The 27247-nt window shown below is 36.7% G+C and overlaps 1 protein-coding gene across 11 annotated transcripts in view; it reads left to right on the plus strand.

Annotated features, from left to right (window-relative positions):
• The first annotated feature begins 497 nt into the window (after positions 1 to 497).
• The window catches only part of MEF2C (myocyte enhancer factor 2C), a 132220-nt gene continuing 105470 nt past the window's right edge, over positions 498 to 27247 (plus strand). For 6 of the 11 annotated variants that reach the window (XM_066338810.1, XM_066338799.1, XM_066338808.1 and 3 more), the window contains exons 1-2: positions 498 to 663; positions 10474 to 10572. The gene's annotated coding sequence lies outside the window, so the exon portion shown is untranslated. Of the gene's footprint in view, positions 664 to 10473; positions 10573 to 14109; positions 14686 to 26172; positions 26259 to 27247 lie in introns of those variants that run through there. The other 5 variants (XM_066338803.1, XM_066338802.1, XM_066338800.1 and 2 more) reach the window with 5 other exon arrangements.

Here is a 27247-nt window from a genome sequence, read left to right on the forward strand (position 1 = left end):
AAAAACACGAGTTATCAAACAACCAACCTTAACAGTTTTCACAATTTAATAATCTGAACTGAAATTTCTGTGTGCTGTGTTCCTGTTTTTAAAAAGTCTTCTTCCACCCTCAATTAAGAGAACAGAGACTCATCTTGTTCATAGATTCTTCTTAGAATAATGTAATTTTAACATCTATTTAAAGGAGGAAACTTTTTTGCCATACACGAGCCTCTTGGCCTGCCTTCCTCTTGAAGAAACAAATCCTGGATACTGGATAAGACAACCAAGTAGATGTTTTCAATTTGAACTTGCAGAGTACTTTTGAAGGGGGATGGCAACGCTCTGTTCGTTTGCCAGCACTGACAAAGGTCTGCTTGTCAGTGATACCTTTTACAGCTAAATTTACTCGGGAGTGACAGAAGCAGGTGCACCTTGGCCTGCCAGACACTTGTGCACGCACATCATGCAGCCTACAGGTCAACATCCAAAGCAGAAAAAGCTCGGGTCTGCAGAGTAGAGGGTGAGCGAGGCAAACACAACCCAAACTGGGGGGCTTCTCTTCAAAGCCAGCTGGTCTGGCTTTATTCTGCAGGAATTTTTTTACCTGATTTTTTTGATCAACGAAGCCCTCAGCAGGTGCTGACGGGTACAACTTCCTGGAGAAGCAGAAGAAGGGCACTGGTGAGTTTTAATAGAAAAAAAGTATTAAATAATTATTCCTGTGTCTTTGGAATGTTCTCCTTAACCACAGCACTGGGTGATTCAGCTCCATGCTCATGGTTACTCTCACAAAGCTTTCTTCAAGAGAAAGCAGATAAGCTTTGTAGAGTGCTTTACCTTTAACTTGATACAGTGCTTGATTTTAGCTTCTGTTGCGAAGTTTCTTTAAACTGACTGGATACTTACACTCACTCTCTTTCAAACTGTTTCTATGACTCTGAATGGAAAGAACATAGAGGATTACATGCAGAAGAGCAGAACCTATACAGTGGTGGCTGAGGGTGTGCTCTCCATCTGCCTCCTTTAAAAGAAATGAGTTATCCTGGTAATTTCCAAATAAATCAAAAGAATTTGTTGTCTGTAGACTGCCCAGTATTTGGAGCTTCAGCAGTCATTCTGAGGCTTAGAAATTCCTTCTGAACATCAACTAAGTTTCCTTTGTAATAAATGAGTGAAATTAACACTGTTTAGGGCATTTTACAAGACAATCAAAGGTTTGTCACATGAAAGTGATAAACTAAAGTGAAATGTAAATTGCAAACTACAAGCTTCATGAGAGCACTGCTTGACATGATGCTTTTTAAAGATACCATGAATTTACACATTCTCTTGTTTTAAAACCACAAATTATGCCTCTGCATGTATTCTTAATTTGCATAAGAACTGGGCGACTAGATGATGGGGGGAAAATGACTTTTTTTCTAGAACAATAAGATTTCAATTAATGTGAAAATGCAGGAAAATGTGACCACATGTTAAAACAAATATTTTTGAGAGAAGAAAAGCATTTTTATTATTATTTCTATTTCAAGAACTCATTCTTTTAACTGTGTTTCACAGTATTCATTACAAATTGCTGTGTTAAATTGAAAACATTTATTTAAGTGAGTAAACAGACAGAAAACTTAACCATATGAATCTTTTCAGTAAACAGATTCCATAGTCACAAGTCACTGCACAGCATAGAAGACACTAATGGGGGAGAAAAAGGAATCATATGACAATATACTGTTAGACTACTTCTATAGTAGGTCTTCCCCCCATATCAAAATAAATTATATATCAGCAATGAGTAGTCTAATATTAGGCCGAATAATAATGCCCTTCAAAACATCCCTGATCTTTGATTTTGTTTCTGCTAAGCTGCCTGGTGTGGGACCCATACTGCTGACAGGGAAGTTCTGCCTCAGCAGAGGTACATCAGGCATAGTTGTCATCCATTTTCTTCATTTTTGGAGACAGGAAAATGGAGAAGACTTTCTGTTTCTGGAATATGCTATATTAAAATTATCACAATTTTTTTTTTTTTTTGCTGCAAAGATATCCTACTATATGTGAGACTAAAGGGGCAATAGGTTAAAACATTACTAGTCAAAGCACAAAGTAAACTTCTAAATATGAGAGATACATTTTCTGATCAATATGGAATGCAGAACAAACAAAAACCCCAAAACTAGAACTGCCTTCAAAATGAGTTCAACTCTGCTGTTTCATAGATAACATGTAATGTATGGAAACCAAATCCCCCAAACAGTTATTAAAACCAAGCACTGTTACATACTAAGTCATTAAATAGAAATGGCAATTTCTGGAGCTAGCTAGACGTTGTACATGCCACACCAAACAAAAAAAAACACAGCCTGTAGTTCAGAGACTTTAGTTCTGTACACTCGAAGTTTATCACCATTTTACTGTATTGATTTTAAAGACTTAGAAACAGTAATCAATGTGACAAACTCCTGGATAATTTAATGAAGTCCCAGGTAAGTTAGTCTGTATTGCACTGCACTGAGGGAAAAAGAATTTTGTGAACTGAAAGTTAAGATGCTTGCCTTTTCTAGAGAAGGACTGTTTAATGTTTCAAAAGGTGGAGATTACTCACTAGATAATTTAGACAGTTAAATTTTTATGAGTGCCCTTAGTTGGTCTTTCTGTTGGTGGGGTTTTTTTGTTGTTGTTGTTTTGTTTTGGGGTTTTTTTGGTGTGTTTTTGTTTTTGTTGCTGTTGTTGTTGTTTTTTGGCTTCAACAGATTTCAGCACATTAAGTGAAATTCAGAAATATTTCTGCTATTAATGAAATACTGAGAGATTAAGAAAAAGGAAAACCTAGTTTAGTGCACTGAAACTTCATAACTATTTTGCTTAGAAACAGAATAACACCTGAAATGCCTAGCACATTCTTTTATTTTTTTAAGCTCTGTGGTCAGTTTTAAAACTATGGCAATTTATTCTACAGCTATATATATATATATATATATATATATAATTGTTTTAAAGCTACAGTGTAACTCAGTTTTCAATCACATGCTTGTCTTTTCCAGTAAATACAAGTTTTACTGAGAGAAGGATATCTATATAAGTTTTCCATAGTGTATGTAAATTAAAAAATGGGATTTAACGACAAAGCTTTGACAAAAATATCAATTCAAGAGATTCACAACCAGGACTGTGTTCTTCAAAAGTTAATTCAAATTTTTTCATATACTGTTACACGGTATTTTAAAAGCATCTCATAACTTTCTACTCTCACTTGAACTGGTAAAAACTGGACATTTTCCACTGAAGGCAATAAAGTTGCATATAAAAGTTAGAAGAGAAGATCTAACTAATGCTAAAAGATCTAACTGATGCTAAAAGATCAGTGGGGAAATAGAAAGAATAGCTGTAATTACAGCTTCATACAAGAGTACTTTAAACATGAAAAATTTCCATTTTATGTTTCTATTACAAAGTGTATGTGCATATATATATACACAGACACATATATATACAAATACCTGTGCATATAAATTGTGTGCATGCACAAATATATATATATATATACATTAAATTTATAATTATTTTCCCATTGGTACAGTAGGCAAAATCTTATCCTAAAAAAGGCATGTAACTTTCTTCTTGGACTTTCATTAATTAATGTTTTTGTTCAAAAATTAATTTGTTATTGGTCTGAGACTGTCACCATGGAAATCAAATGGCCAAACTACCATTAGGAGTAGTGGAGAGCTCTCCTCTTTGCCAATCTGCTGGCAATGCAGGGAGCCACTTGGAGCTTTGCCTGAGGGCTCCGTGCCCCTGAGCTCTCCTGGTGGCTGCAGATGGATGGCTTTGCAGTTGCTCCCCACCCCTGCACCCCACTGTGGCTCTTTCCCAGATGAAGACGTACTCACACACCACTCTCGATGACTGCTTGGAGCTCCACCATCCTATCCCATTTCAAAAATGCTATGGGGTAAACCTAGTTTACCATAAACTAGGTAACAAGACAGATCGCAAAGTATACCCTTTGTCACAGTGTACAGGCACATGAACTGTTTGTTAACGGGAGTTGTCTTCTCCAATTAAAGTATTGACAGTTTATTGCATAGTCAGATATGGGTTTGTTCCTTTGAAAGCAACTAAACATTATGATACAAGTTCTGAAAGCATCACTTAAGAAATCTTCAATAAAGACAAAAGCACAGTGCTCTCTATGCATAATTCTAAAGGCACTGGACTCTAAATCAAATTCAATAAATACAGCTTACAAAGAATTAACACCTAGATTTAAGCTAACATACACAAGTTTACTGGAAGCATGTAAAACAACTGCACGGGAAAAAATAATTAAAATAAAAATAATAGAATGGATGAAACAGCAGTTACAGCTTTGTCCATAAATATAGTTATGTAGAATTATGAGTTCTTCATACGTACTTAAAAGTTGTATTCATAGCACATGAAGTGCAATCTAGTATTAATACAGCTGATGCACTGTATCCTGAAACATAAGGCAAAAAAAATTAAGAGCTGAATAGTATCATACCAATGTGCTAAGGACTAGTTCTACAAAATAAACCTTTCTGTTTATGAGTCACTATATTTTATCTTTTGTTTTGGCTCTTTTTTAACAAAAAAGCTCTCCCCCAATAATTTTTATTTCTCTCTACTTTCTTTTATTATTATAACCATACAGAAGTATAAGAAATGGGTGCTTCCTATAGTTTTTGCTATAGATAGCATTTATTCTTTTCCTTTAAAGTCCTATATGACTACATGAAAATAGCCCTTTCCCTAGTATCAAATCATCTCCTGAATTTAAAATTATTGTAGAATGAATGCTTGGGAATAACAAATTATTAGTATGTGCAATAATTATAAAAGAGTAAATTAACACTAAGACAAATAGAAGAGATAGTGAAACAATCTAGTTGTATATCAGGAGATCGTTCCTACCCTTGAAAAATACACCTGTCCATTTAATTATATGTTCTTGCACTAAATCAATTCATTAGGCATTTAATACTCCACCTCAGTCTCATTGAAATGAGATTCCACAGAAATACATGGGAACTCACTTCTACTTAGGGTAAAGAAGCACTTGGTTCCTTTGTTCCTGAGAGAAACCACTCTCTAAATATCTCCCAAGCTGCTACGTTTAATCTGCAAAAATGATGTGGGAACTCTTCACTGAATCTTGATTTGATCCAAAACTTAACACTATCCCCACTAGCAACAGTCCTCTTGAGTTGTTTCTGCCCATATTTCTGACAAAATTCCTATTGTCTTATCTTCCCCTACATGAATATTTAGACTACAAAAAGACCCTTCAGTCTCACTTAGGAGCTAGAAAATTTTCTAATCCCCTTCCAAACATGTACCTATTCCTCAGCTCTTGCCCCTTTAGCTGAGCAACAGCTAAGAAAACAATTCAGTCACATCCACACATAAAGAGGTTTTACAGTACATAACTTCCAACTGCTGTAGATTTAAAATGTAAAGACAAATATAAGAGTCATCATAGCATATTTATTTGCTACTAAGAGACTAAAACTAAAAAGGCTGACAATATATTTGGTCAGTTCAAGAATTTTCAATACATATTTGAATTAAGTTAATTGAATTTTTTAACAACAAAAAAAACAAAACCCCGAAGTTATCTCTGTATGGTTTTTGTTGCCTGAAAAGAATAATAATTTCCAATGGAAGGAACTTCAGTTTAATAATCGGATTTCTTTTCCTTTAGCCCTGTTAGGGTAGCTATTTGTAATGTCATTGTTGAAATCAGATCTTGCTGGCCTGATTGGTGCAAACTTGCCAAGAACTTAACAGACCAGAAATGGGAACTTATATCTGTGCATCATACGTATTCAAACTAGATCATACGGCAGTAACAGTAACTTTAGATTAAATACATCCAAACTAAAGTACATATCCAAACATGACCTGAATCTTAGTTTCCTTTCAACATCAATAATATCAACTTTTTAAAAGTACTTTCATGGGAAAAATTAAAACCTCACAGAAGGAAGTCCATGGAAGTTTTAAACAGATTAACATAAGTGGCACAATCATAACTAAAAGCTGATCCAACTATTGTGCAATTTCATTTATGTCACAGAAATTATGAGTTCTTCACTTATCAAGAAAAGCTGTCAACTTTCAAAAGACCTCTCTAAATAATCTAATAAATTACTTTTTGTTAGTTCACTTGTTTTTTACAACAGAAATATTAGTATTACAGCAGCACGTAGAAGTCACATTTATAGATCAACACTTGTGTTTGAAGCTGCTCAAACACAAAACAAAAACATTAATTTAGTACTGAAGAGTTTGAAAATACCTAACACCACTGCATTTTACATACACAGTTCTTGGTATCTGCATGCAAGTATCTCTGTATAGAAAAATTTGAGAGTAATACCTTCATACCCTCATTCCATATACTAAGCTATCACTACTGCACTCTATATTCAACTTACGGTGTAAATATCTATGTTAGAACAGGTCAGATCATTGACCATTAAAATTTGTGCATCATTTACTCCAATTTTGGTTTCAGAAAGTGGTATGAAATCTGAAATAGAGGCAAATTGTCAGAGAAATAACAAAAATCTGGTCCTTATCTAAAATATATCTCAAAGTTTGATCTAGAAAACTCCTGAAAATTGTTTTTTAGGGAAAAACCCCAAAATTTTCAATACTCTAAGAGATGCCTTCATTCCAGTGTGACACTGGAATACACATCTAAAGCCAGAATGGGAAACCATAGTGACTTTCAACAGAAGATGAAGTTGACCAATCTTTCTTCCCCTCTTAGAACATTTGATTCTGAATTTTGTATGAATTGTGGCTAAGGGTCCATCTGAAACAAAACACTTTACTTGGCCCTCAAAATTATAATGAATTTCATTGTCTACACAGATGCAGATGTTGATCTAATTTGTAACAGCTGCAGAATACTTAATTAAGCCTTTTCTGGCCATTTATGGCTGTCTGCTTCTGTATCACATCATCACTCAGTGCAAGACACAATTGAGTGTCACACAATTAGGAAGGGGGTGCAATCATATTTTTTGTTTTGGGTTGTACATTTTTTGTCAAAATATCTGAAAATATCACAATACCTTAGTCAGGCGATTCCATTTCTGGAAAAGACAAGGAACGCACGGTCTAAAAAAGTCTTTTTCTATCTCCCTCCCAGCTTTCCCAAAATAAAAGTGAATCATGGAGAGATTCTCCTCATTCAATGGCAAGCAATCACGTGGACAAATAAATGTGGTAGAAAGAAAAACAAAGGTGCTCCATACTTAAATGTTAATTCGGAAACAATTTATGGAAGCCTTTCCTTTTAGAGATAAGTAGAAGGAACAGCCCTAGCAGAAACTTCTTTAGAAATACCTAGCAAGTGGTACAGAGGTTTAAGACTTCTAAAGCTGAATAAATTAACAATGAAATACAAAGTTATCTTCCTCTGCATCAATTCTAGAAGCTGTAAGAGTTAGCTCTTCTATATTAGCGAGTTGAATAGTAAAGATACTGTATTTCTTGGGTGAAGGCTCTTTAATAATCTAGATAGACTTTAATCACAGATGTATTAATCTATACAATAAATTACACTTCCACTAAATGCTTAGCTTTCGAAAAAAATTCTGATGCTTCTGCATATGAAGATGCAAAATTATCAGACTAATGAACATCAGTTCATGAAAATGACAGCATTTCCAAAATTATTCTTCAACTACATGCCTGTACTTAAACCCTATTAAGACAGGGAACTGATTCCAAATTTCCACTCTATACTCATATTTGATCTATTTTTGTATTTTTTGCATAGGAAAAAAAAAAAAAAAAGCCCATTTAGCTTGAAATTTTACCTAACTAACTTTATGTCAGAAGAGACTGAGGAAGGGACATAGAACTGAAACTAGTTACTGAGATTCAAGTTTGCCTGAGACTAAAGTTTTGCTTGCCAATTTCTTACTAGCACAGAAAAGCTTTAACACCCTTGATGCCATTTCTTTCAGGCAAGTCTAGACTCACATTTTTGGAGTCCTTAAGCCTCAGCAAGGGAGAGGTTAATAGGTTAAATTCTTCCTCTATTACCCCGAAGTAAGATCACGGCCTACAAGAGTTATGCCCCTAAAATGTGTATGTGTATATATAAACTTTTACGTTTGCTGGAACATTGTCATACCATGATAAATACATGTGAATGACTTACAGAGAGATAATGTCTGGTACAGGAACTGAAGTTAGAGCATACCCAAAGATTAATTTTGAGGCAGAAGTTGGATCTGGGTGGCCAATGACAGGGCTGAGCTTCCATTTTAGTATCTCATCTCAGCCTGTCAGAGTACACTCGACTTTGAACACATCATTTAAGCTCCACAGCATCCATGCTGCACTCCAAGCAGGAGAATTGGGATTTCTATAGCTATCAACTTCCTTCAGATGGCATGTCACTCTCATTTTGAAAAAACAAATAAAAAAAATATACTTACCTTAAGAATTACTTAGTTCTAGAATGCATGTGTGGCAAGAGTCACCAGACACAGATTTGATTCTAACATCAGTCTGTGTTTCATTCACAAAGTGATAAATACCATTTCTTACACTCTTTAGGACAATTCAGTAATGTTCAGCATTTGAAAGAAAATTTATTTATCTATGAAAAAGTTATTTCCTATCTGTAGTCTGAAAACATTATTTTTAAAAATACAATTAAAAAAGACTTGGAAAAAATCTTTGGGCAGCTGTTTATAAGACATTTAAAGGACAATAGCAACTTGCAAACTCCAGTTTCAGAAACTGCCTTTAGTAACAATGAAATATTTCAGATTACTAGAACAGGATCAATTTAGCAAAACAAACCAACCCCTTTCCATCGTTGACTTAATGCATTTGGCAGCCTTTTTCCCCTCTAAAATCAGTCTCTTCCCTGTAAAGGCCCTTGAAAATATCAGCAGTGGAGCATAAAAAAGAATCTATTAAAAAAAAAAAAAAAAAAAGGAGGTAGAGGCGGAGAGGGGTAGTGAGTGGGGAATTTGGAAAAACATCTTTCCAGAAGGCTGGAAACTAAAAGATAATGTCCAGTATTAGTCGAACTTCAAGCCCTCCATCTAACCTCACTCACTCCACGGCTTCAACACCAGCCCGTGGACACCAATGTGTCCCTTCCCAGAGCTGCCATGTGCTGCTGGAGCTTCCCGGGCCCGGCCCTACGTGCTGCGGCCCCCCAGCCCTCTCTCAGGCCCCGGGACCCCGGCTCCGACCACCCACAGCCACCCTCCCGCGGCTCCGGCCCGGCGCTGAGCCCGCAGGACCGGCAACCCGGGATCCGCGGGCACTGCAGAGCTGCGCGTCGGCCTCCCAGAGTGGCGACACCCACTTATTCCAAAGCTCGGAGCCGTGGGCAAAGACTCAGAACAGCCTCCGGAGGGGCCGGATGAGGGCAGTTCTGCTGGGGGACGCGGGGCCTCCTCTGCTTCCAGCCTCCCCAGAGTCGGCCTTTGGTCTGGACTTCCCAACCCTTCGCTATTGCAGGCCGGTCCCACGCAGCCATGGCCGCAGCAGAACATCCACCGCTCCCGCCGCCCGCCCTCCCCGGGACCACCCGCTCTGGCGTCAGTCGGCGCCCGGCCGGCCCTCCACCGCCCCCGCACCGCCCCGGCCTCTTCCCGTCGGATCGGGGACGAGGAAAGGGCGGCGGCCGCGGCACGGCACCCCCCGGGCCCCGCCGCCCCGCCCGGCGCCGCCAGAGCCCGCGGCCGAAAGAGCCGGGGCCGGGCACCGGTGTCGTACCTTCTCCTCCTGCCGTGACTCCCGGCCGCCGCACCCTGAGCGACACCCCGGCACGTGGAAATAATAATGAGTCAATAAACAAATTAGGAGAAGACCGGGGTAATGATGTGTGCAGGTGCGAGGGGCTGGGGCAGAGGCCAGAAAGGTCGCCCCTCAAGAAAAAGTCGTTCTAGTTGGGAGCTCCTCTCCACAAGTACAGGTGCAGAGAAAAACGAATACTTGTTTTAAAAAAAGTTCCGCTGGTGCTTCCTGGTGTTGCCTTCCTCAAGGCAGACCCAAGGAGATCCATGTTTGGTGTTGGCACCACACACACCTGCCCTTGACAGAGGGGAAAAAAAAAATTAATATGCCAAGCTTTACCACTTTACAATTCACTCTGGCATTTTAAAAAGGCATTTATTAAACAACGAGATGGCTGTGTGTTCCAAAATGCATGTCAAAGCATAAATACCGACTGAAGGATAAGTACAGCCTGCGATCAATAGTGTTGTAATTTTACTGATAGTGTAGCATCCCTAAGGTAGGATTTAGATGGAGTTTGTAGCAGCTCCTGAAAACATCAAACTATTTACAAGTAAGATAGGCCTAAGTGCACATCAGTAAAAATTCATATTCTTTTTTTATAGAAATTGCTTCATTAATCTCCTAAAATATATTGAAAGTTTGCATTTTAATAATATGCTACTTTTGTGCTTTTAAACATCCAAGGTGCCGAACAAGAATTGTAAACTGTGAAGTAACTACCATGGGAAAGATTAAGTAAAGCATTGGAGGTGGATGATTTTGACAATAAAGAGGGTGTATGTGGTGAGTATTTAATATTTTTTACTTTTAATATCACCAAGTACTATTTATTATTTTTAGATCTGTGTTCAAAGCAAAAACCTGGAGAGCAAAACTCTACTGTGTTATATACTTACACCTGTGACAAAGGCTTTCTGTAATCATTGCATGATGTGTGTGTGATAAGACCATTTTAGTAATGGTATGCCATTTTATTTAAAGTTAATATGTCAGCTGTGCGTACCTTGCAGATATATATTTTTGCAATTAAACAATTTTGCAAAGAATCATGTACATGTCATCTCATTTACAAAGCAATTAATTTGTGCTCCTGGAATTCATACTCTGTTATCTTTGAAATTATCTGAGTTTATATCTTTTTGTTCATTATGAAAGCATATGGTTTGAGGGAACATCCTGAATGAATGAAGAACAAATACAGTACTGTTGAATAATCTTGTGGGGTAGATTAATCTATAGCCTCGATTTCTCTCAGGGTGGGTTGCTGTGGCAACCGCCCCAGCTCACTTTAAAATAATTTCATAAAGCTCTCTTCAAGAGCTGCACCCAGCGTGGGCCAAGTTTAAAAGCAGCCAGACATGGGAAGAAGAGTTATACTGTGTTGCTCTTACAAATAGGGAGGTGGCGGAAGAAAGCGAGGTGTAGAGTGGAATGGGTTTGAGCAGAACTTTAAACAGAAAATAGAAACGAAGCTAGCCCAGGGTTAAGATGCAAAGGAGGTAGATAATTTCATAGTAACCTCACTGCTTTTCAGTTTAAACACTATTAAAGGATGTAAGCTGGCAATCTCATTTCTCCTAAGGGAAAAATACATTCTGCATCCACAAAAGTACAAAAATGGACTTTAATAGTCATCTTCAAAGGAAATGTTACCTTGAGGTAATCACACTTGTAATGGAAAGAGATACTTGGATACACTCTTTAATAAACCTTTGGAGATCCGATTTTATAATTAATTACATTTTGACTGATTTCTCATAGTTTAAGACACTGCATGCCTCAGGTGGTGGATTGGGGGGAAAAAATTGTCAGCAGACCTACACATGGACTGTGGACTGCTGAAAAGCGTAGATTTGAGTCTTGTGCCAGAAATTTGAAAAAGGTGCATTTGTGGAAAGTCAGTACACGTACAGACATCAGAACAAAGGCTTTTTACTGTTTGAAATTACTTCAGATTTTTAAATGAAATTTAAAGAGAGGGAAAAAACCCCACCTAAACACTTAAATTATGCTGCATAAATTTGTGCCTTGTCTAACCCTGAAAGGAGTGACAAATCCTGATCCTTCCCCTTATATCTGTTTGTCCATCTAGCATCTGAATCCTGTTTCAAAAATCAAGATGTCCTTTACATGGATTTGATGAATTGTGCTCATGACAAAAACTTGGCATGGTTTTAAGTTGCTCCGGTATGTGAAGGTCACAACTATAAAAAGATTAGACCACAAGTGCCCACATGGAGGTGTAGTTGAAGTTCTAAACTGCTATATAATTTTATTTTCTAAAATATTTGCTTACAGTGCTCACTTTTTCTGTCTTGCTAGTTGAAGGGCTGTGTTACCAACTAACCAGATACCAGGAAACTTACAGATCCGGCATAAAGTAAAGCAGATGCCAGTCATTTTCAATTAGAGCACAAAAGTGCCAAGTGTTAACATAATTTTCTATTTTTGCCACTAAGAATATACAAATATTACTGGATAGTTGAGTGCCACGCTGGGAGACTAAAATTGTCTGCAGAAGAGGCATAGCAAAGGTACAACCAGTGTAACTGATCTGTATTTCTTTCCTGCTGCGCTTCACGGCAGACCTGAGGCTGAGAAAGTATTTCTTTCCCAATGTTTTTCAGGCTCTGCTGCCAGTGCCGTGCGTGTGTGCCTCTCCCCATCGTGTACAATGTGCTTTGGCTTGTATCTGATTGCCTGGTGGCTCCGGGCACATCAGTATTGGTGTGGGTACATTTGTAGCGTGTCGCTGCATGGAGAGTCGTGCACTCTCATCCAGACAGACCATGACGTGGATGAGACCCGCAGAATCCTCTAGGGATTTGCATTGTGACCAGTTGCAGGGTACTTGTTATAACTACCTGAGCTTTGTTTTTCTCTGACTGTGCTTTGAGCATTCACCTTTTAAAGAGTGCAGTTGAACTGAAAAGGTATTTATTCACTGTCAAATGCTTTGGAAGTAGGTCAGTGGCCCAATGAGATGTTTCTAGGGGAAAAGACTGTGAGACCAAGGACTTGTATTGAAATAACCCAAATATATATCTATCACTGTGTTTGAATTCAGTTGTTTGGTTTTATCACGTGCGCTGTTCCTATTTCCAGTACCTTAATCTGTCATAAAAATAATACTCTGCCTTTACAAACCCCCTGCTCCTCCCAAAGGATCATAAAAGTTGGCTATCTGAATACAAATTTAAGAAATATGATCCAGTTTTACTCACAAATCACTGCATGTGCTTAATCTGGATTCAAACTCACAGTGCAGTCTTTTCAGTCCAGTTTTAGAAGCAACTGAACCTATTAAATAAATAAATAAATAAATAAGGCCCTGTCCACAGAGAGCGTGCCCCCAGTGCTGCATTTCTGCGGGTAAGTCTGACATGAGACCGTCTCCGGCAGCCGCCCGTGGCCGGGACGTGCCCGAGAAGGCGAGCGAGCCCGGATCCAGCGGCGCCGCGCCGGGGCCGCTCCCCGGATCGCGGGGCCGAATGAGTTGGGAAAGTTGGGCCGCTCAGCAGGCTCAGGGCTCGGGCGGGGAGCCCAACCAAGGTGCGAGGGGCTGGGCAGGAGGTCTCGGGGGGCGGGGGCAAGTGCCGGAGGGCCGCAGCCCTGCTGCGCTCCGGAGGCCGCGCGGGGGTCGGCGTCCCCGGGGCTGCGCCGGCGGCCGTGGGCCGGCTGCCCCCTCTCGGCGTCCGCCCCTCCCCGCCGGAGGCGAAGCCGCTCCCGCGGTGCCGCCTCGGGGCTGCCGGGGATGCAACACGCAGGGGCGTTCCGAACCCTGGGCTCCGCGGGGGCCTCAGGTGCGGGCGGGCTGGGTCACTGCCCCGCAGCCGGGCCGTGACCGGCCGCAGATGCGCTGCCGCGGGCGGTGCGCGCCTCCCAGGTCCGCAGCCCTCCTGCCTTCCCTCCGCACGCCGTGGTACCTTGCCAGGAGGGGGAAAAACACGCACCCGCTCGCCGCCTTGTCTTCGCTTTGTATAATAAAGGATGTCATTAGGTTTGCGTGTGGCATATGCCATTACCCCCACCGTAAAACTAAAATTAGCAAAATGTCAGGAATGGAAAGATTGATTCACCCAAGATGCAATTATCATTTAAAAAGTGCTTGATTGAGGTGCTGATGTTCGGTGATTTATTCTGCATACCATATACATAATTAAAGTAGTGTAGTGGAGCAATTTATCAATCTAGTTTAGACTAGAGGGGCAAGAAGCTGCTGCCGCTGCTGCTGCTGCTCTATGTTTGTTTTATTAAAACGCTTTCGGGATCTGATCCCGCCCCTTTTTTGCAAGAATGAAATTGATTATTTCTCCAGCTCGGGAGGAGAGAGTCATTCGTTTGGGATTGTGGGAGAGGTAGAGAAATAGAGACACAGAGAAAGAGAAGAAAAGGGAGGAAGAGAGAGAAGCAGAAAAAGACACCTCATCAGGCGTGTAGTTTGAATCCCTTTCTCGCCTCCCCCTTCCCCTTCGCGATGTTACAAAGGCTGTGAGCTATTCGCCTTTTCCCATTCGCCTGCTGTCACTTCCTTCCTGGACGATCTCAGGACGAGTCCGGCTACTTTTAATCCGACCAGCAGCTCAGCCACTTTCTCCTCCTCCACGCTGCACACACGCGCACCACACACACACACACACCCCAGGCATCTTCTGGCTGCTTATTGGATTGACTTTGAAGGCTGTGTGTGTGATTCAAGGCGGCTGCATGTTGAACCAGGTGGTGAATATTTAAGACTGGAAGAAGTAAAGGGATTTTTTCTTTTTCCTATGAAAGGAAAATATCTGAAGGACTAGTCTGATCAGCCTAACTGCTTACTGTTTACAATGTAAGTACATGTGAAATTCAGCGTCGGAATAAAATACAAAAGCCCTAGGTATGGTACAAAAGCCCTAGGTGAATTTCCTATTGCGTTTGAATAATGTATGTCATTTTATGTGAACGGGGATTGAGGTTGCTTGCAGACTTTTAGTGTGTGATTGTGCAGTTGCTTAAAAGTAACTTGTAAAAAAAGTAACAGTTAAATATCTGTCTAGTAAATTATTGCAGACTTGTCTCTATCAGTGTCATAAGTGTTTAAACTTTGATGAAGTTTACATAATTTATATGCTTGATGTTATGAAGTATTGGAAGCTTATTTGATTTAGATGGTTCTTAGTTGATTTAAAAGCTATGACCTTGTAGTGCTTGCACTCTGATTTATCAAACTAAGGAAACAATCCAGTTTCAGTGAAATGCTTTTAAACTTCGTTGTATCACAGGCTCTTCAGTCTAGAGTTTAGATAGTGCATGCTTGCAAGGGTTCAACTTTGTACATCTTTCATCTGAATTACTTATATTTGACATGGAAAAGCCCCTTGCATTTTTGTGGGAACTAAAGTAATGGTCTGCAAACCACTTTTGGAACAGTATGCTTTGGTCTTTGCACAGTACTTTGAGTAATCTTTAAAATTTTTAGCACAAAGGAGTAGAGGTAATCAGAATAACAGAACTAGCTAGCATAATTGCAGTATGATCACTTACAGGCTAAAATAAAGTTTAATGTAAATGACAGACTTAAAAGATTATTGTTACATTATGTAATTATAAAGCTTATTATTTCCCATAAAACTTAGTGTGACCTTCTGTCAGCCTGAAAAACAAAACAAGTATAAAAACAAGCTAATAATCCCCTTTCCATCATCATCATCATCATAACAACAACAATAATAATATGCAGCATGGTACAAAAACATTTAATCACTGTGGGTATATAAGCATTTTTATAGAGAAGTTCTAGTTTCTTTATTGTTTGTAATGATGATTATCAAATAACTACATACTTAGATAAATACTGTAATATACAATTTAAGACTAAAGGTCTAAGAGAATTAAACAGAGAAAGGCACTTTACTAGTACTTTGCTGGTGATCAGAAAAGAATAGCTTTGACAGAAAATTTTCTTTGCACATATCTGACAATCACCTTAATGGCAAATGTCCTAGTTTCATATCTTTACTTTAAAATAACTATAAAATGAATGGTAAAAAATTATTTTAGAAGGAGCTTTTTATTTAGAAGACTAGATTTCTTTCATTGGCACTTTCCTGGCTATTGTGTTTGAAGAGTAAAGCTGTTTATAAGGAGTATAATAACTAATCCCTAGAGACCTGGCAGGGCATGGAAATATTACCACCTGTGAACCACTACTCCAGCACCTCTGTATTGCATACATACTAATTTTCAGTTCAAATGATAAGTTATATGGTTTCTCTGGGGATTTGTTATTTTGCAAACTTTTGTAAAATATTAAACTTTAATATTTAAATCCTGTAAATATTACAGGATTTAAAGTGCCTTACTTTAAGTCCAAAACTTGCAAAGCTTTCTTACTTTATTAGTTTTCTTAAAATATCCATTATATTCTTCTTTCTGAATTAATGAGTACATAAGTCATAATGAGTCTACAGTGAAATACCTGCCCACACTTCTGTTCTTTTGGAAGTAATAGAAAGATTTCTTGAAGAACAACTTAAGACAATAGCCCTTAATTCCAGGTGCCTGTGTTCCTGGTTATACGTATACTTTATCTGAAAAACTTGTTGTTCATAAATATTTGTACTAATATGCTCTACACAGTATGAGAAGATGGTTCTGGGACCTGAACACAGAAAGGTTCTTTCATGCAAGGAGTTTTTACACTAGTCCCGCTGGCAGTGCTGAGACTACTTCTTGCTGAGAAAATGAGCAAATCACAGGGAAAACAATTTACAAGATCAGGACTCAAAGAGACTAAATCTCTTGCCTGTCCCAAGGCTTTCATAGGACAGAGTTATAAAGAATGTTATTTTCAATGTCCTATAAAAGAATGCATGGATAAGATACTGTCTGCATCCTCTTAAGATTATTTGATAAGAAAAAAAAAAGAAATTTAAGTTTAAGAGCCTTATTAAAATTGGTACTAAATGATGAATAGTTAGGGAGAATAATAGGGAGATTAAATAAGTTTTTTACAGTCATGTTCTCAAGCTTCTAGTTTTGGACCATAATAAGAAAATTCATTCAAGTACATTCTTACTGTGAATTTTATTCCAATATTGGATCAGATTTTTTTCCTTTTGTTAAACATTTCATCTACCTGCAACTATATACTGCATGTATATTCAAAACCAGAGATACCTATCTTAAATGGTTATTTTTTTTTAAAAAAAGCCTATAATGTTACAGACAAACAGAAATGAAGCTTCCTGAGGCTTTCCAAAAAAGTTTACTTAGAAAATATTTTGGTAACTCATTATTCAGTAGATTAAAGTAATTATATAGAAACTTAAGAACTGAGCAGGAGTTGTGATTAGAATACTTTTGCCAACTTAATTTCTTTTAATTTTACTTTTCTCTATAATAAGTTACTTTATTGTTGACCAAGATAATTAATTTCATCTTCAGAGACAGCTAAAGTTATTTCTACATTTGATTAAGGAAGAAGTCATTAATTTTTACTAGGTTCTTGAAAGAAAAAAAGTTTGGTGTTTGATACATTAGGGTACACTTTTACCTGTTTGATATAATTACTCACATGTGCATAATAATTTTTAAAAAAATCAAATAAGGTGTATTGGTATTTTTTTGAACACTGATGATGGAGATGAATCTCCATAAGCTGTTATGTAATTTCAAGTTTATAGTCCTTGCTTCAGCATCCTGAGTAATAACCAAAACACTTTGTTACACATTTTAAGTTTTTTAATTTTGCTTTTTTGATATCAGCAGACAGGTGTTGCCATATCCTCCTTTAGGCTCTGTAATGACTTAGGTACAAAATATTTTAAAATTATATATTTAATCCCGAAAGCCAGAAAACTTCAGGCTTAACAGCAGAGTTAGAATTCTGATATTTGAAAAGGACAAAAAGAAAATTTTAGATCCTGGTTCAGAAGCACAATTAATTCAGAAGAACTTCGGTCAGCAAACTCTGATGGTACAAGTGAAAAATTGAAAAATTGAATTTTTAAACTATTTTTAGAAGTAATTACATGAGTCCTCTGACCAGCTTTAAGGTCATTTTCTTAGAACTGGTGATCAATGATACATGTGGACAGGTGATTAAAAGCCAGTGTCTTCAGCCTTCCACTTTAATGTTGCTGTCTCATTTACTGCAGTGCAGTAGAGGTTATCTATTCACTGAGATCTGTCATCTTTAGGAAATCAGACCAGCTTATAGGGGCGATTCACAAAACCAACAGTGACAACAAAGCCCTATGTGCCTTACAAAAGAAGGATTAGGCAGTTCACGTGTCATTTTGATTGGGCAGCGATAAAAGCTGGTTGCTGCAGCATAGCAAGACACACTTCAATTTTAAACGATTATTGTATGAGACAACTGTAACTGTGTTGCTTGGTCATTGTTAAATGCAATTTGAAGCAAGGAAAACTCTATTTTGACATTACTGGAATTTGTTTGACTTTATAGTGAAAGTACAGCCACTTGTAGCATTGTTACGCAAATTCTATAAAAAGTTTTTACTGCACTACTTCGGGGAAATACAATTAAAATGTGGTAGATTATTGTTCTCAGACAAGTGTCTAGGACTATACTGAATTCACTGTACTTAACCATATTAGAAGCTTACAAGCAGAGGAGGGTGTCTAAAATGTATCAGGGCTTTGCAGGTTTATCAGAAATCATAATATTGAACAACAACTAAGCAATCTTACTGTCTTCTGTTATTTTTCAAAATGTAATATGTTGTAAAACTATTATTTGTGTTGCATGTGTGTAATCTGATTTGAAAACAGCCAAGAAATTAAGTGCTGTCCCTATATTATTAATGTATCTCACTGATAAGTATGTCGTTTATCAGTGAGAATAAAGTTTTTCCTATTTGCATAATTTAGTTATAAGGTACAGCTTTTATCTCTTAGAAGTATGAAAGTAGAAAGCCAGTAACTTCTATGATAATTTCATGCAATATTTCAAAAGAACTCCTTTTTTACCCAACTGATGCCTCCTAGTGTTTCACATAATAAAACACTAATGAGTCAACCATAAATGTAAACATTGTTCTTTCATTTTCTTCATCCTATGTGGTGCATAAAATTAATATTTATGTATTTAATTTTGTATGTGTTATTTTAATCAGACAGGAAACTCACATAAATTCAGATATCTCATTTTAATGGATACTGAAGGTGCATTTCTATTTTCTTTCACTACAGCTTTGCCTAGCTGTGTTTTGAAAAGTTTTAGTTATATAGAGTACATTATCTTTTTCTTCTTTTGTTTCCTATGTGCACTAAAAAAATTCTCAACAACATATTATGAGGTTTGAATGGGAATTTAAAAAAAAATTTGCTAGCATGATGCTTTGAAAAGTAAGCCCTCAAAATAGGCAATAAATGCAGTTATTTGAAATATCCTTAGGGACAGCCAAATAAGACGAAAAACACTGGTTTGCAACATGCTTGCTCACAACAGTCCTCAAAGAATAGTGACCATATTTTGTATCTGTTCCTGATTATTTTACTGTTGTATGAACAAGAAAACTCTATTAAAACAGTTTTCAAATTCACAGGATGTGCACCTTACTTTTTAGTTGTATATGGATGATCAGTACTTCTGAAATAGAGTTCGTGTGTGAGTTCATAAAGTGCTGAAGTGGTAAAGACAGTGTCCTTTTCTTAAAAGTGCAGTCTGGTCAAGTAAGTCCTGAATGCCCCCAAAAAAATCACATTCATCTCTATCATACAACAGTAGAATTTTTTACCTTTTATTTTATGGAAGAGTTTAATTTTCCAAAAGTTATCTAGCATCAATGTGACAAAACAAAGCCTGCGGGCCTCAGCTGTATATTGGATCTGTCAGGTATGCTCTTACAATGATAAAAGAAGCAGCTAAGACTGAGAATACTCTTACACAATTAATGTCACAGTTTTATGTACAATATAAGATCAATTAAGTGAAAATTGAAATGGAAATAAAGCCTGTTCTTCTAAGACTTTTAAGAAAAACAGTGAAATTCTGTGGCACTTATTCTGTTCAAGAAGTTTTAAGGAGAAATAAAGTCAGTTTGCGATTAAAAATCAAAGTTTAACAGTTAATATGAGTAACAAAAATTTATGTCTTCTTCTCAATGCACACATGATAAATTAAGGGGCCTACTCACGGAAAAATTCTGACTGAATTCAGAGAGTTAAATCAATATATGCAAATCTCAATAATGGGAAATAGTATTTGATTTTAGAACATCTAAAAATGCATATTTTAGGATTATGTTTTGCCATCAGCCCTGTTAATGTAACGTTTTTCTTCCAGTAGTTTTAAAGAGCAAAGAGATCTTTTCAAGATCAGTCATTTATTTAACCCAAGAAAAATAATTTAGAAGCCAATCCTTTCAACTCCTTACATCTTCAAAGTGTTTCAAAGTATGCAAATGACACCTGTTATTCTGCCAGGAATGCTAACATGCTATTGATAGAATTTTCTGTTATAGTTACATTGCAACTTGCATTGTGAAGAGAAAGCAAATGTGGAAGAAAAATAGAGGGAAGCATTCAAAAAGGATCTTTGTGTCATTTCAAGTGTGGGACTGGTACTCTGAAATGCTGTCAAACAGAACCCCACCCAGTATTTCTTTATTTCTTCTTTCCTTTTTTTTTTTTTTTTTTTTTTTTTTTTTTTTTTTTTTTTTAACAACTAAATACATTTAGATTGCAGAGATATGTCCTAGGATAGCCTACACTTATGTTATCTGACTTAGAACAAGATCTGGACAAATTGTCTGAGAATTATTTTAGTACTGTATGGAATATACTGGCACAATATGGATTTCAGTAATCACACCAGTGAGGTCTGATAGACTGTGCCCCATTTGTAATCCCCTGAACAGGTGTTTTAGCAGTTACCTGCTCCAGCAGGGTAGATGTACTTATTTCTGCCTTCTGGCACCTTCCCTGATATTGGAAGCCTGCAAGATTTCGAGTGAAGAGAGCTCCTGAGATCTTGGCCAGTACAGCTGGTCCTGGAAGTCAGTCAGTATCTGCTTCCTTCATTTAAGCTAACCATAAGGCAGCCCACAGATTAAGGACAGAATTGAACAGATGGCATAAAGCTCCTCTGCCTCCTTTTCCCAGGTTATAAGGCTGATATGAAACTTAGATTCAAATCTAACAAGTCTTATCTTACTCTTGTTTCTTCAACTGTATAATTGATTAAATGAAGTTTATCGTAAAAATTATTAACCAAATACCAGTGCAAGAATTCACCTTAAATATTACAATCTCCTATTTCTCATGCTGTAAATGGCATAAGTGTAACTGATTTAGAAGGTGTAAGTGAACAGAATTAGAAACAACATTATTTATGGTTGCTTTTATAGATATAGGATGTGTGCCACTTGTGGAAACTATGCTCAGTTAAATTTCACTATTTACTTTTAAGTTGTCAATCAATAGCTGTTAGCAAAGTATGTACAAAGGGCAAGGAGGGAGGCTTGTGAAATTGTTTATAAAACACATCAGCACAAGTCCACAAAGTGCAGAACGCTATCCACGTGGAACATTAATTTTAGTAACATAAAAAACCAAGTAGTGCAGTAGCGTGTGCTATTTATGTGATTTTGAATAAAATTCTTCCCCCAGTGAAAAAAGATTTTTCTATGACATTATATATGAGATAATAGTGCATTTTTTTAACCAGATAGTTTAGATATTGTTGGATAATCAGAGAAATTATAATGTTTCAGAACATATTCACCCTCTAAGAAGCTTGACTGCAGCACTTTTCATTTAAAAAAAAATCAATATTGACTTCTCAATGAATACTGTTTTGAATAATTTCATTGGAGTTGGGTGGAAAAGCTGTCCCTAAAGATGGTAGCTAGGAGAGGGCATTGTAGACAAACAACAGGACACTGAGGTTCTGTGACCATCCTATAATGCTGACCTATGTGTCCCCTTCAGCCTTGCATTTTAGCCTCAGAATTTTACTGCCAAGAACTCCCTTTTGATGGCAATATCTCATGGGAATGCCTAGGTAACTACTATTAAAAATGTTAGTAGTTTGGGAATATTCTGTGAAACCAGCAGGAGACAGTATGTTCTCTAGACTTAGCCTCAGGGCTGTTTTATGTCTGTCCATCTGTCCTGAATACATTCCTGCTTATACTGAGTATGATAAGTGGGAGAACAGCCATAGAGGAGGAAGGTTTTTAGGGGCATTAAGAAGAGTGTGGATATGGTCTATTTGGTAAGATGGGATACAATGGAGGAGAGGGGGCAATACATGTTAGTCAAACATAAAATCTTATACTTGCAGATTTTTTTCATTAAAAATCCTGTTGAAGTATATATAATTAATCTTGCTGTGAATAATCTTTAATTGTTGCAGAGTGCAACATGATTGGTCTTAATGATTGTTCGTTTAAATATGTTGTATACCTGTAAGGAATGATATTTGGAACAAAATTTGATAAGAACCTATTTTGCCACCAGAATCTTGGAGAAATCATCAGTTTTCCCTTCAACTTGTTTATGTGTATAAGATGGAGACAAAGAATTGATATGGCAGAAGAATGAGAAAAAACCCCATGTTACGACCGTAGTGCAATCTATGAAATGTGTGAACTTGCATACTTACTAAACTTCTTCATGACACAGTTTTTATTTCAGAGCGCTGAACCAGATAATACACCCATGCAGTGCATACAAAATTTATAACATTATCCAAAACACACATAATCAAATTTTAGAAATTATAAATATGACCAGAAATGTTGGTTAGAACCTATGAACTGGTATTGTCATTTAAAACTAAGACAAATTTCGTTCATGCCGTTGAATATACACATTTGCAAAACTATAGCCTAGGCTAGTACTATTAGTTGAATAATGTATAGTTAACAATTGGAAATAATATAAATTTATATTCAAAATGTGTATCAAGTGGAAAATAGTTTTCCATTTTACTCTTAAAATATGATTAAACAATTGCCAAGCTAAATAAAGCAAACTTCCCATAATTATAGCTATATCTTTGGTAGGTTGAAATGTGCATATCTTCACAGGGAAAACAGTAGGATCTGGTGTTTCTATTTTATTGTTGATGATGCCGTAAAAGAGAATATGTATAGGATAGAAAGAGAACAATGTTCTTCTACATTTCCTGTAATACTGGCATACAAGTTGGACTCATATTTTGTGTGTTTTCCAAAAGTTGTTATTGACAAAGCAAAATGAGAATCTATTTTCAATGCATGTTCCAGTACTTAAATCATTGAGAACCTTGCATTTAGTTCAATTATGCTTCCAGTAGATAGTGTCACAGGCTTAGTATTACACTCAATGATGACCTGAAAAATCTAGAAAGCATCCTTACTGGGTGCTCTCTTTTCTGGAATTTCATGTTTTTAAAAATTGCATAAGGGGTGATACAGTGGCGATAGGCATAATGCCAATCATTATGACAGATGAGAAGCAAGCAATAGAAATATTACTATTTTTGCATAACATTCTTAATGCTATTAGGATTATTTCCTCATGTTTCTAATCATGTAGTAATACACATAGCTGAGAATGCAGGGATTTTTTTCAATGGAGGCAGGGTGTGTTTTTTATTTAACATTTTTTCTTGTCAATAAATAACACTAAGAAGCAATATACCATGCAACAAAGAGGCATGACAAAAAAGAAAGACATCCTGCTCTGGTTTTAGGGAAAGTACTTGTCGTGTATTACCATTGTCCACCATTTGGACAAATGGTGATTTTCTTGAGCTGCTTTTCATTATAAGTCTCTAAAAGTCACCACTGTAAAACAGTACCACTCTGTTCTACCACGTTTTTATTTATATTGTTACAGTACCACTCTGTTCTACCACGTTTTTATTTATATTGTTACAAGCAAAGGTGTCATGCGACCATCACTTCTTTCACTACTCCAACAGGACACTGAGTAACACTTTACAGATGCCTGATAAAAAGTAATTTTGAGAATAGTCAGGAAGAAAGTATTTGTTCACTCCTTTTGCTTTACTGTTTTCAAAATGTGATCAGAAAGAGGAATTTATTCCATTAACAGATCAGAAGAATGCTCTATAAATTAAATACCATTCTAAAAATACAACTCCCATGTTTGATAGGTACAAATTCAAAATACTATATGGATATATCAAAAAGGCCTCTTTAAAATCACGAGGAACCTAAAGATGCATAGTTTTTTGATATTCTGATGATGATAATTTGTGATCAGAAGAATCATCTGTATTCTATTTTCATGTGTTGATCTACATCCTATTCTTACATGCAGAATAGTTAAATACCCATCTGTGCACAAACACCATTTTGAATATATCATGACCTAAACTAGATGTCTAAAACTAAAATACAGGCTTTCTACTGAAAAAGTGAACATACGACACATTCAGTTTCAAAATGTACTCCAAATTTCGGACAAGTTTCTTGAAAGTAATAATTGCCAGCACTAAATGCAACCCATGGGTTTCAATTTCCAAGGAGAACAGAGAGGAGAATCCTTCAATATGAATTCCAAAACCTAAAAATATTGGGAGGATTTTAAAAATTTATGTTTATCCTTAATGTACAATTCAGTAATCATGTATCTCCCAAGAGACTCATGAACTTTATTTGAGACAATGGATACAAAATAAAAAAATTATAAGTGAAGGGCAGAAGCAGAAAAACAGTCTAATGCGTACAGTATAAGAAAAGGGGCTCAGAACCCCCAAATGTAAATTCTAAGTGGAGCTGTAAACTTCTCTTTTTTTTGGTGCAAGTCTGTTATGAATGCCTGAATGGAATGAAATTATCAACTTTACTAAAAAAACTGTGCTGGGATGTAATAAAAAACTAGAAAATACTTCGGGAAGCACCTAAAAGGAGAATTTAGGGTTTATTTTGCTGTGTCTACCAGAATCCACAGATTAAATCTAGAAATTTTTTATGAACACTTTTTTAATTTCTATAGCACAAATTCAAGAATTGTGAAACCTCATTGGAAAGACTTCCTACTCTTAACATAGAGCAGTTAATGGTAAAATCTGTCTTCTGTTGGTTATAGAATGTTCTAGGAGAAAGGTACTCTCAGTTTCCAAGTGTGAGGCAATTACATTTTTGTATAGGTAATGAAATAGTCATCGAATGACAGACTGTAATTTAGTCATATTTTGCTGGAATGCCACAGTTCCTTACCTATTGAGGTAGTCTCTTATTCTCTTTTATCTGTCTTACTAAAAAATGCAAGCATTTCTATGTTTCTAGTCTGTAATATATCTTTAAACTAGTTTAAACAACCTGTTCCGTGCCATCTTTGCTATTGAATTGTCTGAAAAATCTGGTTTTACTTTATAAAATCCAATGTATAAGAAAAAAGTTCTTTTGATTTTACCTTTATGCAAGTGCATTCATCTAAATGCATAAAACTAGATTATAAATACCTCTGTGACAATCTTTCATAATTTTTAGTGACCTCATTCTTTCATTTGAGTTTACTTTTGAACAGATACATACCATGCCTAATGAAGCTCTGAAATCTAGGATAGGAGTTAGAAACATAAAGAGGTGTTTAAATACGATGACAATGAGCATGCTGTAAGTGACTAATGAATTGATTACGGGTTGGCTGAGACAGGAAGTACAGCTCCAGGATTCAATAAATCTCTCAGTCTACCTTAGAGTGTTTAATAAATCTTTATGAGAAAAAGTAGTTCAAAAATAACTATTTTTTTGCATGTTCTCTCTCATCTTCATACACAGAGTTTGGGTGGTCCTTTAGGAAAGGACCTAGCATCCATGATTCTTCAGCCAGTTTCTTGTGTAGTTAATGTGCCTGTTGAATGTGTGGGAGTGAGTTGAAAGCTGATTTCCTGACCACATTATTATGCTCGAATTAATGAAGAAGAGTAAGAACTCTGGTTAAAAAGTTGTACAGATCTTCTGACTTGACTAGTATTTATCCAAGAACTTGAAGCTGCTCACAAGTTATAAAAATGTTCTGCTTTTTCATTTTCTTTTGCTAACATTTGGAAGTTCTCATCTCAGAAATATGGAGAACACTTACATCCGAATATAATAATATATTTATTTAAGAGTATTTAAGATGTAAGTAAATATGTGACACTATGTTCTTTGCTCATGTATTCTAGCATATCTTCACTGACTTGATGACCTACTAAAAACTGCTTTATATACAGAATTCATGCTGTTAATTAACATCCACCTCTTTTTCTCAGTTCCATTCTGACTCTTTTTCAGCTTCATTAGAAACAAAGGTACCATTTGAATAGAACATTTCAAAAGAAGATCTTCTTATATTCTCTTCTGGACCACCCTGGGATGAATGTATAAAAATCTACCTCCTCTTTGATTGAGAATGTTATAAGCAGACTTAAGCAGTTTTTAAAGTCTCTCTTGAGGTTTAAAGGGCGTGTAAATGTGTGCTTGCCATTCACACATCCTGAAATGAGATGGAATGTGAAGGTACATTTTTTATTTTTCTAGAGCCGTTCTCAGATTAGGAGAGTATATATCATCTTCTGTCTGCTAGATGTTAATTGTGTTATGTTCAGTTGTTAAAACAATTCGTATGGGTTTTATAAAGTCCAAATAATTCCATTTTTCTAACATGACTCTGAAGTATTTTCAGAGCACCAAATAATCACTGTAGATGGAATATATACAGGCTGAAACTGCTGGCCTCTTGAGACTTCCAGGTGCTCCAGATTAATTGGGGTACTCAGACATTAGGTGTTGTATGAATCTTTATTCAGCTGGTACTCCAATTTTATTCCTGATATATAAGACAGAACAGTGTGTAAAACATCAGAGCAAAATTCAGAAGTGTTTTTATGTCCTTGTTACTGGAACACTATTTTCTTATAAAAGGCAAAATAATAGGCAGAGAGGGTAGAAGGAAGGAAGGAAGGAAGGAAGGAAGGAAGGAAGGAGGGAAGGAAGGAGGGAAGGAGGGAAGGAGGGAAGGAAGGAAGGAGCGATCTTATTTGGCCTTACCCTCAAGTATTTGGTCTGTCTTCAATTACCCAAAAGGGAAACAATGTGAATTACTTTACAGCTGAAATAAAAGATTTTACAGGTCCATCAGAACTTCTGAATTCTTTCCTGAAAATAGGCATGTAGTTCTGGTGCCATGATGAGTCAATAGCTGAAAAGTGCTTTTTACTATTACTGAAGATCAGGTTCTCCTTTTATATGAGAATACATATTTGCCACTATTTGTGATGTCAGTTCTGTACTGACAACTGTAACTCATTTATTCTTTTTAGAGTCATCTTGGGTTCTCAATCCGTACATTCAAGTGAAACTTGAGAAGATGCAAGCAGCAATAGCAAAGCTGACTCAATCACTATTTATGCTAATTCAAGTTGTTAGATGCCCTAGTCCTGTAATGCTGGAGTACTAGCAGGTTATTTGTTTAGTATTGATTTTAGGTATAATGCTACTTTTGTCTG

This window comes from Sylvia atricapilla, chromosome Z, assembly GCF_009819655.1.
Source record: "Sylvia atricapilla isolate bSylAtr1 chromosome Z, bSylAtr1.pri, whole genome shotgun sequence".
In the NCBI taxonomy this organism is placed as follows: domain Eukaryota; kingdom Metazoa; phylum Chordata; class Aves; order Passeriformes; family Sylviidae; genus Sylvia; species Sylvia atricapilla.